Genomic DNA, 20,058 nt, shown 5'->3' with positions numbered 1-20,058 from the left:
TCTTGACCTAATGATTGAATAATGAATATACCATAGTAAGATATCTGACAAGACAATCAGAAACAAATTTATAATTATGGGCATTAATTTACTAGAGTAACAGCTTTTTACCACTGAAAAGTGTAAAACTTCATTTCCCAAAATGTATTGTAAAGTACTAGAAAATCTAAATAAATTGTTTTAGAGAATCAATTGGTTTTTTTAAAGGAATAAGAATATTTTGTTGTATATAAACATAGATCTAGATAGATACAGATACATAGAGACAGACATATTATATAGGGATATATATATGTGTGTATATATATATATATATATCCATAACTAACGTGACTGAATAGTCCAGTTGGCCCAGGATAATCCTCATTTATGCCTATCAGCCTGGCATGATTATCAATAACATCCCCTTTCACTCTCAAAATTGTCCCAGTTTGACAATAAACTATATGATCATTGAACTGATAACAGAATTATCTATCCCAGTGGGGGTTTACAATTGTTAATTTAGTATATACAATGCCAAAAAGCATTCATTTTCACATTAATGAATCAAGGTATGAAGGATAAGAACCTGAAATTATAGGTATTCTACTTCCAAAATGTCTTTTTAACTTCAAACATGCATCTGCATGCTAAATTTCTTATGTTAACCTTATTTGTCATCATATTTTGAAGTGTATGGAATGCCCAGGAACTTTCCTAAATAATTTGAATAGAATGAAAGAACACAGATTTTATGGAGTAAGTTAACAGCATGAACTTTCTCCAAAGCATTTGAGTTCTGGCTGAGTGACTTTGATGAGTCACTCAAAGTCTTCTGTTCCTGTTTTATCATCTATAAATTAAAAATCTTTACTGTGCTTACCTTAAAGTGTTGCTGTAAGAATTAAACGAGTGATAAATCTTTATGTGTAAGTTAGAGATAGTACTTGTCATTTTGTCAGTATGAAAGTGTTTAGATACAGATAGATAAAGAGGTAAAGGTAGATAATGGTAGATAAAGGGAAAGTTGTGTTCATTACTAAGTGGTCTATGTGAGTTAAAATTTTCCTTGGAGAAAGGGGAATACGGATGGATTCTCAACCACAGAACTCTGAGAAGACATGCTTAAAGAGTATAAACAGAAACTTGACCATGGAAAAGATAATAGACTTTTGAGCCCTTTTAAGACTCAGCATGGCACAGGCCAAAGATACGTTGTAAGAATGTGACATAGGCGCAACTTCCAAGAGCTTTGAATACATTTCTTTAAAAAGCTGAAAATTAAAGTGAAACAAAATGTTAGCTTCCTTGTCTCTTCCTTTTAACTCTTATTTCAGCAAATCCCATTGCCACTACCTTTAACATATTTTGAAAGTGTGCCCATATATGTGACCACTTCCTGCTCTGCCACCCTATTCTAGGCTACCACTACCATGATATCAGTTACCTAATCATCTTTCTGTTCTGTCCTTGTCCTTCATTCATTTTATGGGTTCTTTTGATAACTAGATGATAACCATGTTAAATTATTATGTCAATCACGATTTAGGTTAAAGTTCAAGTCTTCATTTCAAATGAAATTCCAATGTCAAGTTTATCCCAACAGCAAGAATTATTCAGTTAAGGTGAAAGGCATTCCTTGTCTCTTAAAACCATCCAATGGTTTCCTGGCCAACTGTAATAAAAAACAAACAAAACCTTATGGTTTTACACAAGACTTTATATGATCTGACTCCTGTTACTTCTTTTTAAATTACACTCCCTAATAATGTTGCTCTTTTTCACTTTTATAGAAGCCACACTGATTCCATGCTTGCACATTTCTGCTTCACAGCTTTGGGATTGCTTTTCCCTGTACATGAAAACTTTCTTTCCACAGAGCCATGTGACTCCAAGATTCACCTCCTTTGGTTCTTGGTTAAACTTTCTTCATTCAGTAGCCTGCTCTTGACTCTTCTGAGAGGAGGAATTTCTACCTGGTTTGGTCCCTACTACATGACCAGTGTCTGGGATGGTTTCTGACGTAAAATAAGTCTTCCATAAATATGTGGTGAATGAAGAAGCACTGAATTAGCTATTTTATGGATTATTTTGATAACTAGATGATAACCATGTTAAATCACTATGTCAATCACAGTTTAGGTTAAAGTTCAAGTCTTCATTTCAAATGAAATTCCAATATCAAGTTTATCTTTTCTGTGTGACTCATTCTGCTGAAATATCATTGCAGAAACTGGTGTGGATTGAATTGGAACACAAATATTACCTGGACATTCACTATGTATTAGCAGCTTGATGCTAATGAACAGAAGAATAATAGAAGTGTTCTATGTAATCCACTAGCAAAATATAATATACTAGCAAAATGTGCTGTAAACTGCTAATAAAAAAACAAGTGTTTAATTATAAAGTGATGGCTATTGACCTGCACATTTGATTGCTTTCATTTCAGCAATTGTTACCATCCCAGAACCTGTAATGGCACTTCACATTCTCAATCTGCAAAGAAAGTGCAAAACACATACCCATTACTTTTATTGAGTGTGAAATTGTTTATCTATGAAAATAAGGATTATATCCATTAACTACACATTTCTTTTCATAGGCCCTTCGCATGCAACAGCACCTTTGCTTACTAAGCACCTAATAGAACAGGACTGGGTTTTTTTTTCCCCTGTAGGTTAACAGGAAGCATTTCAAACCATGTAGAATGAACATATGTTTCTGATACTGCCTTAAGGTTTCTTAAACAAGGTCTTTTTTTGTGATTAAAAATGCATAAAATGCTAAAAATAATACATAAATTCTGAGGAATGCAGCTTTATACAACAAATGAGTCAGTTTTCCAGTTTGTGAGAGGTAACTTCATATTTGGAGTTGAACAAGTGCACGTTTTCCATAGTTTACAGGTTCCTTTGTCTTCAAGTCCAGTATCCTTCCTGGCATCCCCCTACAAAGAGAACCAGCCACCCTAAGGAATCATTTCTTCTTCTCCAAAACATGTCTCAAGAATACTTGGTCAGTGGCTGCTTGGTATATGTCATGTTGTTGACTGAATATATGAACATACTTAGCCAAAATGTGCTTTCAACAGTCTTTGCTTCAGAAAGTCAAACTTAGATTTATTATTTCTGAAAGATAGGAACAATATCATATTTTAAAATTAATAGTAATTCTCTAGATAATATGTTTGTATACAAAATAAATTTTGACTAAGCTCCTTAAGGATAATTACTAGATAATCATAACATGATTTCATAAATAATGTGAGAAGGAGATGTGTTGCTTCAAAATCTCATAAAATAATATCCTAAGATGTACTCCCTAAAATAGGTGGGTCACAGATATGCATCTAAAATCTACTAAATGAAAGGAGAGATCTTTGCATATTAATTGAAATTTTAGTTAATGTTATTTTCTTGAATGAATATGTTTTTGGTCTTTTGCTCATTTCAATATTGTTTTGTTTCTCTGGCTACTTCCTTCTGTAAAATGATTATTTACTACCTTCATATACTATGTGTTAAATCTGAGACAAGACTTGCCAGAAGGTATTGAAATGCAGTCAGAAATTCTAGAAGGTCAACAACCTCTTTAGTGATGGCTCCAAGCATCAATTGTTTTGATATTGTATTTTCTGCATTTTCACAAGATGAAAATAAAGAAATACTTATCTTAATAATGGAACTTAAACATTAGTGATTGTTCTGGAATGTTAACTCATCTTCTATATGAGTACTTAAAAGGTTCAGTGACCTAACATGCTTTATTTTGCAAGATATAAGCATGTGTATTTCAACAAAACTTGCTCCGGTGAGAATGTAAATAACATAAGGCAAACTCGACTCAATGCACTACATTCAACCTCAAGATTCATTACTAAAATGTCTTTTGAGTCTAACTTTCTTCATTTAAGAAACAAAGATCAGACTAAAGACACCTTTTATTTCCCAAAAGTCACACTCTGGAAAATTCTGATGTAGGATTTAATTAGATAAGATGCCTTCGAGTGAGTAATTGGTTCACCCAACAGATGATTTCTAAAATGTTTCTCTGAAGATAGACCTATTATGTTTTCATCTTCAGATACCAGAGGTAACACGACTTACTAATACCTTGATGAAATTGTTCTAGTTTCACAGGCATAAAACCAAATAGATAGTTCATCAAATAAAACAGGTCCTTTTTTATCAGTTGTTCAATAAAAGATTTTATACACAGTCAGGCACTTTCTGAAAACAAGTTTCCATTTTTCATAGAGAGACATGAAAAAATTTGAATTCATTGCATCATTTTGCTAAGTAGGATGCCAACTTTAAGAAGTTATTACTATGAAAATGTCAGAAATCTTTATTTTATAGAAAACTACTGAACTAGTAGCATTAGTTATCCATTATAAGAGTTAATTTCTCATTTTCTTTATGAAACCCAGGCTATTTTTCTATAAATAAATGCAATATTAAGGTCATTTAGTTGGAATTCAGCTTCCCTCACAAGTATCGTTTAGCATACAAAGAGATCCATGCATTCCTATTCCAATTTATATAACTTACAAATTATAACACTAAAAGATTAAGGCTCTTTCCCTTAAATAGCAGTGACAAGAAGACAAACCTTGTCAAGCTGTAACTAGTCCACTATGTCACTCCCACCTATATGCTGAAGACATCTACATGCTGTCTTCAAACTATTATACAGACTTTTATACCCATGAAAATTACACGTGTGCACACTAGGAAAGAAAAGTAATATACTCAGTCTCACAGCATCCATAAATTAGTTTACAAGTGAGATAAAATCCTAGACTCTTCACAGCTTTTGACAATCTTGGCAATGAGCATGTGATACCAACAAACACATGGCCTTCTAGAAAAGAAAGGATGAATGCGTTGCAAATGGATTAAGAGGATCTGAAGGAAATCTATGGAAGTCAAAGGTGAAAGTAACAATGGTGAAAATGTTCTGAGATCAAAAGGGAGCTAAATCATTAACTACATTTTCCCTGTGATGGAGGAGAAATTGGACAGATGGTGGCAAGCTGAGTACCATGAAGCAGAATCAAAGATTGAACACTACACTAGCTTTGCTACCCTTCACTCTCTCTGAAGAGGGCATCCTACTCACCAACCAGAGGTCAGTCTCTGGTGTTCTGATTTGTAAGAGCTAACACTAAGCTCTGACCAGGATAGACTGAAAAATCTGGACACTCTACAGTTGTGGTTACAAAGAGCCATGCCTACACTGAACATCAAAACGGGGATTTAAGACTGCATAAAATGGGCAGAAACTAGGTAAATTAATCAAACTTTTGTTGGTTTTTTGAAAGAAAAGGGGCAAGGTGTATAATTCTTATAAAGGAATAATGGCAACAGCTGGAGCCTGTTAGGGCTCAGATCCTCCTCATACACCCCTAGTTCACTAAGTGGTAAAACTAAAAGGACTCAGAATTTCTGTGCAGTAAATCCTGGCTGCCAAAAGGACACTTTGGCTCTCCTGAGATTTCCCTTTAAGAGACAAATTCTCTTTTAACTAGTATTCAAGTTCTTATAGTCTTGGATTGGGTTTATAATGCCAATGATGGTGACCCACTAGAGAATGTGAAACAGCGGAATCTGGACATATACTTGTGTTCATCCTTGTCTGCCCTGGAATGCCCATAAATCTTACGTAGAAACCTGGTAAGAATATAAGAGATGTCATCTTGGAAATAAGGCAGCAGATGCTCAGGATTAAGGTAGACTCCTAGGGAAAGGTCACAAGCGAATGAACCAAAACTCGGTCACTCCAAGGGAGCATAATCCCTGGCCCCAAACCAGAAAACAATGGGGCTGTGATTGTCGAATCAAGGAATCCTTGAACTTGAAAAGAATAGTGTCAGTAAAGATGTCCTTACAGTATATATAATTTCCGGTGGACACATTAGAAGTCTGTTTGAATGAGGAATTGGAAATTTAAAGTCAGATCACCTTGCCTACTGGCTGTAAGCCACTCTCTACTACTGCATTAACTTTCTACCCCAGCTTCAGATGCTTTAAGAAAAAAAAAAAAAGAGAGATGATTATAGGTTGGGCCCAATATCTTGCTGACTCCAAAGGAGACTGAAAGCTATATGACCATACTCAAGTGTGCAGGGAAGCTGTTACCTTGGAAACTGCAAACTGAAGGTAAGCTACAGCAGAACATAGAGTAGGCTACACAGGAAATTATTTCAGTGAACTATGCAGGAATCTTTCTGTGTGTGCCTGCCTGGTGCAAGCAATGATTTACCACATTTTCCATAATGCTCATGTTGAGCATAAGTTCAAATTGTAGGAAAGGCATGAACCCATCTGAAAAAAGATCAGACATCATGAGCTGGGGGATAAAAAACAAACAAACAAACAGCAAACTGGTACAAGAGATTGAAGCAGGCAATAAACCTGTACATGGAAGTGAAACATAAAGAACCAGCAAGTCTTGAACTCACGATGGCAAAGGCGGAAAATCAGGAAGAGATTAAAAGAGCAAAGTGAGAACTTTAGGCAAAGCAGCAGACAGGAGGGCATGCATGTCAACAGTACTGCTGCTATAAAATAATTCCCACAGATCTAAGAAAAGTGATTTCTTTTGAGGTTGCAAAGCTTATCTCTGTCCTTACTGTCTTATAAAGTCAGCCTCCATGATAAGCACCATCCTCCATGATAAGCACCATAATACTTACGTCTCCCTTTATTCTGGCTTCCATGTTCTTTCCAGGACTGGGACTATTCTCCAGTGTCCACTCTTTCTTAGTGCATGGAAACTGTTCATGGCCTTTCTTCCATCCTCTGTTCTAGTAGTTAGCTCATGTTTAATTCATTTGACTTGGCATATCATTGCCTACGGAAAGCCAAATAAGAGTCTCCTGTGACCATCACTCATTTCTCCCACAGAAACGGTTCTTCTGCTTGTCCCCCAAGGTGAAATTTTCAAAATATGAGGAGCAGAAACAAAATGCGACAGAACAAGTAGACCATGTTAATAAAGAGAGAACATTTGACTCAGACAATTTCACTTTATGTGCCTTTTGTGAGGACGTTGACCAACCTTGTTTAGACCAAAATTTGGGCCAAAAATATCAGTGCTCAATTGCAATTATAGCTAAGGGGGAACAACAGAGGATAATGAATAACACTTCGGAAAGAAAAAATGGAAGATGTTTGTTTTTATTATATTTAAAAACTCCAGTCATGGACATAAAAATTCTCAATTCACCTATCCCATGAACAATTACCGAATTACACATTTGTATAGCATCTGTTTCCATAGAAGCTAAGTAGTAAATGTTATGTACATAATATATAAATGCAGGTTTTTGTGTACAAAACATCTTTTACAAATACATTTTCTTTCCATTTAGGTAATAGCCCCAAACTTAGCCAGATATGCAATAGCATTTTGACTGAGTGTCTGTCTGATGTAGAAAAACAGTGCTATTTTCCTCCTGTTCAAAATATAATACTTTTTCTTCCACTTAATTCACAGAGTGTTTCATTTTTAATGAAGATTCTTCACTCTCCAATCCTTCGCTATATCAATCTACGGCAATGATGCTTATTTCTTCAGGGTAAATATTCTTCATTCAGATATATTTAATTTGCCCAGAACCAAACCAGGCAAAAAGAAAAAAAAGGTTTGATGATATTTAGAAGTAGATAAACTTCACTTAATTATCCCACATAGTTTAATGTGATAGACAGTAATAAAGAACAAATTCTTATTGGTAGTCAGCCTGTTTGGACATGTCTACAATGAATTTCAGCAATGAACATAAACCAGGATCTTAGTATTAACTTTGTAATATGTTAGAGAGTACATCATTTGGGTGCAATTTCTCTAGTAAATCTCTTAGAGACTGAAAAGATTATAGTAGGAGCTGTCTGTATATTGGCTCCTAATAGAAAAGATATTTTAATAATTTATAGTGTTCATTGAACTTCATTGTAAATGCTCTACTAAGTTACTCTTACATACCAGGCCATTAAAGATAACACTAATGGGAAAATATAAACAGAGAAACAGGTTACTTATCATTTAAAAATTAAGTATAAGAAGAAAACATCTTCCAGGAAAAGAAACTAGTATATGCAAAGAAACCTTGAAGACAAACCGAAGCGTCTTCCTCATTTATCGTGAAATCCAATCTCTTGAATTTACCTACCATTCATTTGAAAGCACCCAGGAATATTTTTTTCTAAAATATAAAACTGATGTTAGTGGTACTGAATGATCACCCTAATTTCAAAAGTTTTATCAAATAAATTGAGAATGTATTTCTTCTTGAATACAAGTTGCTTAAAAAGAAAAACCAATAAACTGAGAACATTGAGTCAAGGCATAAAGGGATTGATAGTAGAGATTTCAAATAATGTTAACTTAACAGCAGGTTTCCTTTTTTCTATGTGCGTAACTGCTTCTGCTAGGTAGAAGAAGAGTATGTGTAATTCTATTGCAATAACAAATACATGGACAATTTGATGGTTATGACAAAATTGCATCTTAGAAACCCTCACACACACACACACACAAAAGATAATTTAGGTGATGTGATAGAGGTATTATCTAACACTAAGGTGGTAATCATATCGCCATATAGAAATGTTTCAAATCAACACATTACACACCTTAAACTTACATAATGTCATACGACAATGTATCTCCAGCTACCAAAAAAAGAATAAAACATAAACACAGAGCTCAGAGTCTGTCAGTGCAATGTTATCACAAGGTAATTCTTATCACAAACTTATCACCATGGGTTTTATTAACAAATGATCACAGATTATTATAGGCAAAGTTCTCACAAAGGTAATAACATGAGTCTAAATATAAGCAAGAAAGGATAGATTTTTAATACTAACATAAAGCTAATAATAATATGTGATCACTTTAAAACATGAATGCAGGTTACATGGTGATCTTCTCATTAAGAACCGTTTCCTAAGATCTGCAAGGACTAGTAACTCCTTCAACCAATCACATATATAATAGAAGTTATGCCACATTACTTATTAGTTATTAACGTAACTATATTAGTTTTCTGGGGCTGCCATGACAGAATATGACAGACTGCATGGCTTAAACACCAGAAATTCATTTTTCCACAGTCTGGGAGACTGGAAGTCCAAGAACAAGGTGCCAGCGCAATTGATTTCTTCTGAAGGCTCACAGAGAATGCTTTCTCTCTTGTCCACATATGGCCTTTCTGCTGTGTTTGTTCCTCTTCTTATGAAAACCCCCATCATACTGGACTAGGGCCCCACCCTAAAGACCTCATTTAACCATTATTGCTTCTTTAAATGCCCTATTTCCAAAGGCAGACACATCAGGTGTTAGAGCTTCAACAGAGGTATGCAATTTCAGTTCATACTGATGGTTTTTGAGGATATGTTATAATAGATTTCCACTTTTATTGCTGGAAATTTTTTTAAAAGTTTATTCATTTCTGAGAGAGAAAGAGAAAAAAAGCACACGCACAAGTTGGGGAGGGGCATAAGGCAAGAGGGAGACACAATATCTGAAGCAGGCTCCAGGCTCTGAGCCATCAAGGCAGAGCCCAACATAGAGCTTGAACCCATAAACTGTGAGATCACGACCTGAGCTGAAATTGGACACTTAACCTACTGAGCAACTCAGGCTCCACATACTGCTGGAAATTTTTATTATATAGCCTTGAGTTGCCACTAAGGAAGTTCAGCTATTCAAAACTGGAATATGCAGAGAGCAGCCATTTCATATTTTAAGTGAGAATCTAGGTGCATATATAGGCATATAGTTAGGTTTTGTGAATGTGAAAATGTTACAACATGATGTTATTGACCTTTAGACTTTCTACCTACCAGAACTATACAGTTGGAATGCCTGGATCCAAGAATTCAGTTAATGTAAGATTGAATTTGAAGACGAATGCATGAAAAAGGAACTTATGAATATTATAATGTCCCACTACTGGGTGCTGGGCCTCTTTTCTACATAATGTCCTCTAGTAACGTGGCTCTAAACAAATCCCTGTTCTGATGACAACCAGAACTCTACCTTCAACATGATCTTACCTCTAAACTTCTAACTTGTATTTCAAATTTCCAGCCCATATACTGTTCCTCACCCAATCTTCTTTATCAAATAAATGGTAACTGCCATGTCATTTTTGTAAGAGCTTACTCCCTCCCAAGTCATTCTTCAGGAGATATCATTTCTCACACACATTCAAACCAGTGAGAAAGCTGATCTAATCTCACTTTAAGATACTTGCCTTCTTACTGTCTACAAGATGACAATAATAGCCCAAGACATGATGTTTTCTTACCTTAAACACTGCAATGTCATCCACATCAGTTTTTCCTACCTTTTCTCTGGGCCTTCTACCTGCACCTATCCACTGAGTATCCAAGGAAATTTAAACACACACACACACACACACACCCCTACCTAAAAATTTATGTCATTTCTGCTGTAGTGACTGGCCATTTCAGTGAAAACAAACTCTAGATCTATTACTCTGTTGACTTGTTGACTCTCCCACCATTTCACCCTTATCGTCATTTTCCTCTTTACTATACTTTTGTATTTTTTTCGTATCCTCATGATGTGAAGCACGTGTCTGCTTTAGGGAAGTTATGTCCTAGAAAAGCTGTTCTCAAAATGTGTACAAGGTGAACTGCATCTGGTCATTTAGATCCCATTTTAAGAGTCCCTTCCTAATCCAAACCTTATGTATACATACAATTAAAGATAAGCCATTTATTGTCATATTATACCACCTGCTTAACTGTTATAGTGACATTTATTTATCACACTTGTTAGTATTCCCTTATTTACATATTTATTACCTCTCTATCCTCCATCACCACCATTAGAATATAAGTTCCATAAAAGTAGAACCTTGTCTTCTTTCTTTACCACTATATAAACTATAGCTGTAATTATGTCCATCCCACAGTAGATAAATCAATAAATATATGTTGAATAAATTAACATTTGAAGAGTTTAAGCTACCTCTTAGAATTAAGCATGAACCACTAATTTACTCTTTAAAGATCTCTAAAATTATACCTCTAAACATTCTTTTTTGTACTAAAAATAGTCAAAACATATTTTCACTTGCCTGATATTAACTTCTTTAAGAATTAATTAATTTTATCATTGCAAGCATAACCTATAGAGATGCTGAATAACTATGTTTTACACCTAAAACTAATGTAACACAAGTTAACTGTACTCAAAAAAATTAAAATAAAAAAGCTGTTCACATGTCAAAAAAAATAATGAATTTCATCATTTAAAAAGGAATAACTTACTAGCATGAGATCGAAATAGAAAACCATATTCTCATATTTAAATCTCAATATCTCTTTTATTCATCAAGAGAAAGAGAAGGTTAGTAATAAGAACCATAACTTAGAAATGTAGCTATTGTATCTTGGGGTGCCTGGGTGGCTCCATTGGTTAAGCATCTATCTCTTGCTTTTAGCTCAGGTCATGATCTCACTCACAAGAGATCAGGTTTTGAGCCCCCCATCAGACTCTGCTGGCAGCTGTAGAGCCTGCTGGGGATTCTCTGTCTCTGTCTCTCTCTGCCTCCCCCACCCAAAATAAATAAATATTTTAAGAAAAGAAATGTAGTTATTGTATCTAAATCTTCTACTTTGTTTTATACTTTTTATAAAATATAGGGTACCATTCTCACAATGGCCATATTTGTAGTTAGACATGATGAGTGTGAAAAAATAGTAATTTCCATGTGAAAACACTTCTCTTTATCCTTCTACCACAGGAAGAACTAGGAACAAATATATGGTAGCTGCTCCACTTAATTTTCTAAGGATGCTCTAAAGGCTGATGGTAACAATGGCTGATGGAATAATGTGAGGTGGTTGATCTTGACCTTTGCTTCTTTTCCTGGTAATCTTAACCATAATGTTACCAAACAACAACAACAGCAAAAACAACAACAATAAACGCTGATTGTTTTCTCCTTTTTTTCTTGAAATGGACTAAGCCTCCAAAAAACCTAGTCAGGTGAAAATGCTGATTAACTGTGTCATTACCAGCACGTAGAAGATGGCTCAGCATACAGCAAATGCTGGAAGAAGTATTTGTTTTAAGCATGAATAAATTAATGAGTAATTTGTAGTAAATACACTCAACTCACATGTTTTCTTCCAAATCTTTTAGCTATACTGTTTGGGTCCCTGATGTTAAGTATTTCATCTCTCAATCCAATTTTTTTATTGAATGTTATAGACTGAATTGTGTGCCCCCTCACTCCCCCAGCACATAATTCATATATTAAAAGTGCTAGCCTTCAGTAAGACTATCTGGGCATTCCAGGAGACAACTAGGGGGAAAAAGAGATTTTAAGGGTGAGATTCTAATCCACTAAGACTGGTATCTTTAAAGAAAAGAAAGAGACACTAGAGATCTGTCTCTGTCTCTGTCTGCACACCACACAGAAGAATTTCCATGTAGGCACCTTGATCTTGGACTTCTAGCCACCAAAACCGTGAGAAAATACAGTCCTGTAGTTTAAGCCACTCATTCTGTGGTATTTGATTATGGCAGCCTGAGCAGAATGATATAGTCTTAGGATAATCTTAGGATAACCACAATTATCCAATCCTTCTGTATTGTGCTTTTGCCACCTGAGATAGATGAGCAGTGAAATAAAAATAACTGCAGATGTATCTCATTCTTATCCCCAGTCATGCAACATGTGCTGGATCATCTAGCAGACATGATTGAGGGAAATCTGAAGACATCTGTTGGATCCTAAAACTTACTCTCTAATTCACTATATGGGACCATCTCCAATTTTTTAAACATATTTCCAGATGGCTAATATAGAAATAATGAATTGGTAAATATGCTATAAAATATATGTGACATTGGGAAGTAATCAGGGTTATCAGAAAGCATAGCTTTCACTGCTAATGTCACCACATAGTAGTTATAACATGGCCTTGAGGTTCTCTGAACATTGGTTCCTTTGTATGTAAATGATGAGTAATATCTTTCTAGTAGATCAATAAAAAACTTAATGATAAGTGGATCAAACATGACAAACTATCCTTGAGTCTATTACATACCATGTAAATAAATAGCATATTTTATTATTTTAAGAATATTAATGCAGTATAATTTTGTTGAGTATTTGTTGAAAAGTACAAGCAAATAAGTGTTTACATGACATTTATTTACTCTCAAAATAGTGTATCTTGAAATGTACATTGATTTATTTAGAATGTTTCATATTTCTTTGCATTTCTTGCATTTCATCATACCAATTTTTGTCATTTTTAACTAGTTGCATCAATCAGAAAGAACAAAAGTATATTAAATAACATATATCTCATATAGAATGTACATATATTTTTAACACTTGTATTAATTAAAGAAATAGGATATTTTAAAATTTATTAATTTTGAGAGAGAGCACAAGCTAAGAGGGGCAGAGAGAAGGAGAGACAGAATCCCAAGTGGGTTTGACACCATCAACACCTGAACTGACTGTACCATGCAGGCATCTCCAAGATATAAGATTTGAAGTAGCTTTACAGAAGTATTTGAACTGTCTAAAATATTTCTGCATTATTTATTACATATAAGAACCACAGGGGCAGAAAGGGTGGTATATTGTTTGATTTGCTTTAATATTAGTGGAAATTCTTAGAGTTTTTTTAAAAAAAATTATGGTTAGGGGTTACCATTCTGCTTGCAAATGTATTCATCATAATCTGCTCTACCTTTGCTATAACCTGACATATGGCAAAGAAAATATTATTTTACCAAAATAGTCCTATACAAAACAGGTACGAAAGGATAAAAACATAATAGTCTTTTTCTTCAAATGTATTAAAATTCTTTTGTAAAACTACATATAAATATTCATGAAATTCCTAGGCACAAACTTCTATTCCATTTATTTTTATGAGTAACAATTTAGTAGGAATATTATATATGTACAACTTTGCCTAACTAAAAACTGATGACTTCTTTTTAAAAAAAAAGTTTACTTATTTTGAAAGAGAGAGAGAAAGAGCACGAGCAGGGGAGAGGGCAAGAAAGAGAGCAACAGAGAGAGAGAGAGAATCCCAAGCAGGCTCCACACAGTCAGCATGGAGCTAACATGGGGCTCGATTTCATGAACCATGAGATCATGACTGGAACTGAAATCAAGACTTGGGCACTTAACTGACTGAGCCACCCAGATTCTCCTAAAAACAGATGATTTTTATGTAATAGCATTCAAATGAACAATTCTTAACCTCATTTTTTAAATGGAGTCTCTGTCACTTAGATGCATCTTTAAACATAACAGCATAAAATAAGTTTGCTGATGCCAAGGGTCAAGAATACTAATGAGTAAAGGGGAAACAAGTATTGTTCCATTACCTATCACTGTTTTTCTTTATCCAGAGTAATATTTTATTCAGTGATACTCACTAGAAATACCTTAGCCAAGGATGAGAGGGGAAAAAAAAATAAGAGTTAAGAACAGTAACATAGAAATACTTTATCTTCCTTAAATGCTTACAAAAGTTAATAACAATGTACAAAAGCCAGTGAAAAATCATTCAATTCTCTGTAGTAATGATCCCAAAGATCAATTCATTCACTTCTCTCTAGCAGGCATTAAAAAAGAAGATTATTTTTGACTAATATGGACATTTGAAAATCTTAATATTTCCAAATCTAGCCCACAGATATGCATAACAATCTATAAAATATAATATGCAAATTTCTGTACAACATTAAAGAAAGCTGAAATGTACCATATTCTTCATCNTCTAGCCCACAGATATGCATAACAATCTATAAAATATAATATGCAAATACAACATTAAAGAAAGTTGAAATGTACCATATTCTTCATTAGTACTTTTACATTTTCTTCTTTAAGGCTTTTTGTAAGAGAAGCTTCTGGCTCTCAGTGAAGGCTTTATTCCCACTATAGCAATGGTAAAATTAAATGAAGATAAAATTCCTGAGATGTTACTTTTCTTACCTTTCACATAAGTGATCTTATTTTTAAGTGTATTTTCCCAGTTTTGTGGGGCTTTATGTATTTATCTAGTTAATTATATTGACATATACCATTGTGTAAGTTTAAGGTATACAGTATGATGATTTATTATACTATATAACGTGAAAATAATTACCACAATAAGGTTAGGTAACACATCCATCACTTCCCAAAGTTACCTTTTTTTTAGGGTGAGAATACTTAATATCTACTCTCTTAGCAAATTTCAAATTAGTACACAGTATTATCAACTATAATCACCATGCTGTACATTAGATTCCAAGATTTTATTTGTCTTATAAATGGAAGTTTGAATCTTTTGACCAGTATCTTCTCATTTTCCCCACCACCCAGGCCCTGGCAACCAATCTACTTTCTGTTCAATGAGTTTGACTTCCTTAGATTCCACATGTGAGATTATGCAGTATTTGTCTTTGTCTGTCTGGCAATTTCACTTAGGATAATGCCCTTCTATGTTGTCATAAACAGTAGGATTCCCTTCTTTATTATGACTAATAATATATTACATTTTCTTTATCCCTTTCATCTGTGGATGAAGATTTGGGTTGTTTCCATGTGTTGGCTCTTTTAAATAATGTTGCAATGAACATAAGAGTGCAGATAGCTCTTGAGACAGTAATTTCCTCTTCTTCACATGCATAACTACTGGAACACATAGTAGTTCTATTTCTAGTATTTGTAGGAAGCTCCATGTTGTTTTCCTAATAGTTGTATCAATTTCTATTCTTCCAACAAAAAGTGCACAAATGTTTCCTTTACTAAACATCCTCACCAACACTTTTTATGTCTTACCTTTTTAAATAAAGCCCATTCTAACATGTGTGAAGGGACATTTACTGGTTTTGATTTGCATTCCCCTTCTGATTGGTGATGTTTAGCACCTTTTCATATACTTGTTGACATTTCTATGTTTTCTTTGGAAAAATATCTATTTCAGTCCTTTGCCCACTTTTTAATACAATGGCTTGTTTGTTTTGCTATTAAGTTGTATCAATTCCTTATATATTTTAGATATTAACCCTTTTTAGAAAAATTTTTAAAAATTTTCTGTTTTACAATACTTTTCAAAAATTGTTCAGTTTTTTGATGTTAAATTTTCTGTCATAAGATAATTAGTGAAGCTCTACGTAAAATAAAACATTTTTATTCTTACGCTTCATCTTTTTTACATTGCATTTTAAAGCCTCTCTTCTACAAAAGCCTTATACTTGAAAAAAATAAAATAAAAGCACATCTGTTCTATTCTGTAGTGCCGAAACTGAAATGCGTTGCAGTATTCAGGAAGCTAATTAACGTGTGAGGGTGTCAATTATAACACCTTGTATACTAGTTTCCCCATTTATTCTTCGGGGACCCTTTCTAAATATAGGCTATGTGACCATTTACACCTCTATTGAATGACACTGACAATGTCAGTCCCTATGCTGAATATTAGTAAAGTTTAGTGCTTCCAATTTATCTTTTAAGCAGAAAATACATATGAAAATTCTAATATTTTATCCTTCCAAATTATTGACTTCTCTTGCACCCAGCGATTCTCTTTGGAGACTTACATTAGTATGTTGTGTAATTATCTACAATGCTGCTCTAGAAACCACATTAGCAACTTTTATTTTTTAAATGTGTATTATATACATACATGGGTATGTTTATAATATACATGTATTGTGTTTTTTTACAGTGTATGTTTCAAAATGTTGCCTTTCAGCTGTGTTATTTGATTACTTTTAGTTCCAATTCACTTAAAAATACCAACTGACTAAATAGAGTGAGCACTTTAGCCCAATATTCCCAGTTTTGAACATTATTTTAACGTAGGGTTCTGGTATCTAAGTGTTCAACATGTCTCCAGAGAAAATTTCACAGATCCTTTCTCCCGTTTTTCAATTCACTTATTTAATTAAAGAAAGTGAGGAGGTTTGACAGTGGAAAGAGTTCTTCTGGGTTTCCTCTAAGAAATCTTCATCTTTAGTCATTCAGCCGCCTCTCTCCCAAGGGGACTATCTTTCATATTTTGATGTCATTTGAAATTTCCTTTTAAAAAGAAATGTTAAGTGTATAAAACTAGAAATGTTTCTCTGTGCCTCTTTGCAAATAATAAATATCTGAAAAATTGTTTCCCCCCAAATAAACCAGGCATCTCTGATGGAGGGATTTTATTGAGTCTTACATTTTCTTTTACTCTTGAATGTGAAATAACATTTCTGGAATTTTATGTATTTCTCTTTTAACCACTATAAACTATGTGACTCTTTTCTTCTTGAAAATAAAAACTGCCCATAAAAGGGTATAATACCCCTGAAAGAGTTTATAGTGATTAAACCATTTCTCAGGTATTATTTCATTTAATTCTCCTAATATCTTTTAGGTAAATAGGATTATATTCATCCAAACTTAATATATTTGAAATAAAATATGTCACTGAAATTCAAAACAATAGTTATTGCCTCAAGTTACTTACATATCATTCTATCTTTGGCTGGTCTCGTTCTGAGAATACTATAGAAAAATTCAGGCAGAGAACATGAACAATGACAAAGACATGATTGGGAACCTTGTCCCTTAACGTGGTCCTTCTAGAATCTAACTCTGAGGAAACATTACTGAGGGTTCATTTTACTTTATTTTCCCTAACATTTTTGTGACAACCACATCCTAATATTTAATTAGAAAAACTGTTACCTTATATGATTCCACCAACAGACTTTCTATTCTCCTGAAATGTGGTTAACTTCTTGTCTTTGCATATTATCTCTTCCTTGAGAGGAAAAAAATAGCAACACCAAGGAATTATTTCTATTAAAAGTTAAAAATGAAGTCTGTTGCTATCTGAATGAACATGACAAAACATACATCATCTTTGTTTCCTCTTTCTCATCTATGTATGTATGTGGAAAATGGAAAAGTTACTGAACCTTTGTCTATTTTAACTTTCCTGTCACTGATTGGACTGGGAAAAGATAAAATTTCAAGTCAACTTCTTCTAAAAAATCTTTAATGAGACAGATATTTTATTTACAAAATAAGGATATAAACTATTTAAACATCAGGTTGTGACCATATTATATACTTTAACAAGTGAAGAGCAATTTTTAAAATTAAAATATAGGGGCGCCTGTGTGGCTCAGTCGGTTAAGTGTCCGACTTCGGCTCAGGTCATGATCTCATGGTTCGTCGGTTCAAGCCCCACGTCAGGCTCTGTACTGACAGCTAGCTCAGAGCCTGGAGCCTGTTTCAGATTCTGTGTCTCCCTCTCTCTCTGACCATCCCCTGCTAACGCTGCCTCTCTCTCTCTCTCAGAAATAAATAAACCATTTTAAAAATGTTTTAAAATAAAAATTAAAAAGTAAAATTAAAGTATAACATTCAAATCTGAGTTTGTAGTTTAACTGCTTTAATTATTTTTGCCACATGAATTACAACACTAAACATTTCTATCAAACTTTCAGAATTTGATTTCTGTCTGATACGATAATTCACTTGCAGAGAATTAAAAGTTATTGAATGCCAAAGGGAAGTCAAAATACCTAGCTTGGATTTATTATTTCAAAGTCATAATAATGAAAAATGCTGATACATAATCTTAAGAGAGGCCAAAATATCATTCAGTGTTATTAGAGACCACAAATAGCACTAATGGCTTCAACTTTCTCTGCTCCAGATGATTTCCAGAAATATTGGCCATTAAGTCCAAAACAAGACCAAGAAATAAGGAAATGTCTGAATTAATCATCAGTTGTTGTATTTCTCTCATTTTCCTTGATGATCTTCTTTTCCCCAGTTTCTTCTGCATTTATGTAAAGACAAGATTTCTAGACACATGCTCTATTCTCATAATATCTAAACTGACCACTTTTTCTGACTAAACCCTAAGTGATACACATGACTATTTTGGAAATATAAAAAATGTTAACAAGTATCTGTCTTCCATTTATTAGAGGCTACTTAAAGCAAAGGCACTATCTTAGTTTTTTTTGAGCTGCTATAACAAAGTACCATAGACCACAGCTTAAACAAAATAAATTGATTACTCACAGTTCTGGCAGTTGAAAATCATGGTGCCACTGGGATGGATTTCATTCTGGGGCCTCTTCTCTCAGCTCGTAGGCAGTGGCTACATCACCATGTGTTCATACGACCTTTTTTGTGTGATTTCAGGAAAAGAAAAAGGGGTGAGGGGAGAAGAGAGGGAGAAAGACAGAGGGAGAGCTCTCTGATGTCACTTCTTATAAGGGCACCAATCCCATTATGTGGGTCCCATCCTCATCATCTCATCTAATCACCTCCCAAAGGCCCATCTCCAAGTACCACCACACTGGGACTTATGGCTTTGTGAGGTCATCGAAATATATATATATTTGCTCTTCCCCCAACTCCTGGCACAGAGCTTCTAAAACCCCTGTAATCTCCTGAATGATATGAATACTAGAGCATCTTTTGTTCTAATATTTGATCTTTGGCCCCAGTTCTTGACACAGTGTTCCTAAAAACCTTGGAATTTCCCAGGTAATAGGCTGTTTTGTTCTAATGAGTGTCTTTTGACCATTTGAAGTAGTGTTGGTGGTGGTGGTGGTGGTGGTGGTGGTGAGGGGAATAGTTTTGTAGGACTGAGCATTTACTCTGTGGGATCTGATGCTATCTTCAGTTAGATAGTATAAGAATTGAGTTAAACTATAGGACACCTAGCTGGTGTCACAGAGAATTGCTTGGTGTGGGAAAAAAAAAAACCTACATATCTGGTGACTAGAAGTGTCAAAGGATTCTGTATGAGCAGAAAAGGAGAAACACAGGATTCAACATATAAATTCGGGGGGAACACAGTCATTCAATCCATAAGCACTGTATATAGTAGAAGCTGTTGAACTTCTAGAAATATGTTTTTCAAGATTAAGAGAACAGATAGTCTGTCTGTTTTTATTATCATAAAAAGATATGTTTTAGTCATTTAAATAAAATTTAATATCATTATTTTAATCCATTTATTTCTGTCTATCCCATGAGTGCTCAGGTCTAGA

General features: G+C 34.1%; 1 long non-coding RNA gene across 1 annotated transcript; it reads right to left on the bottom strand.

Moving 5' to 3' along the window:
- Positions 1-2,823: 2,823 nt before the first annotated feature.
- LOC144228367 (uncharacterized) lies at positions 2,824-19,318 on the bottom strand. The gene is made up of 4 exons (XR_013334172.1): positions 19,079-19,318; positions 17,726-17,801; positions 6,683-6,840; positions 2,824-3,113 (listed from the first exon to the last, which is right to left on the bottom strand). It is a non-coding gene; the product is annotated as an uncharacterized LOC144228367 (long non-coding RNA).
- Between the last annotated feature and the right edge of the window lie 740 nt (positions 19,319-20,058).

This window comes from Crocuta crocuta, unplaced genomic scaffold, assembly GCF_008692635.1.
Source record: "Crocuta crocuta isolate KB4526 unplaced genomic scaffold, BGI_CrCroc_1.0 scaffold369, whole genome shotgun sequence".
NCBI lineage: Eukaryota > Metazoa > Chordata > Mammalia > Carnivora > Hyaenidae > Crocuta > Crocuta crocuta.
This window is presented reverse-complemented; position numbering and strand designations above follow the sequence as displayed.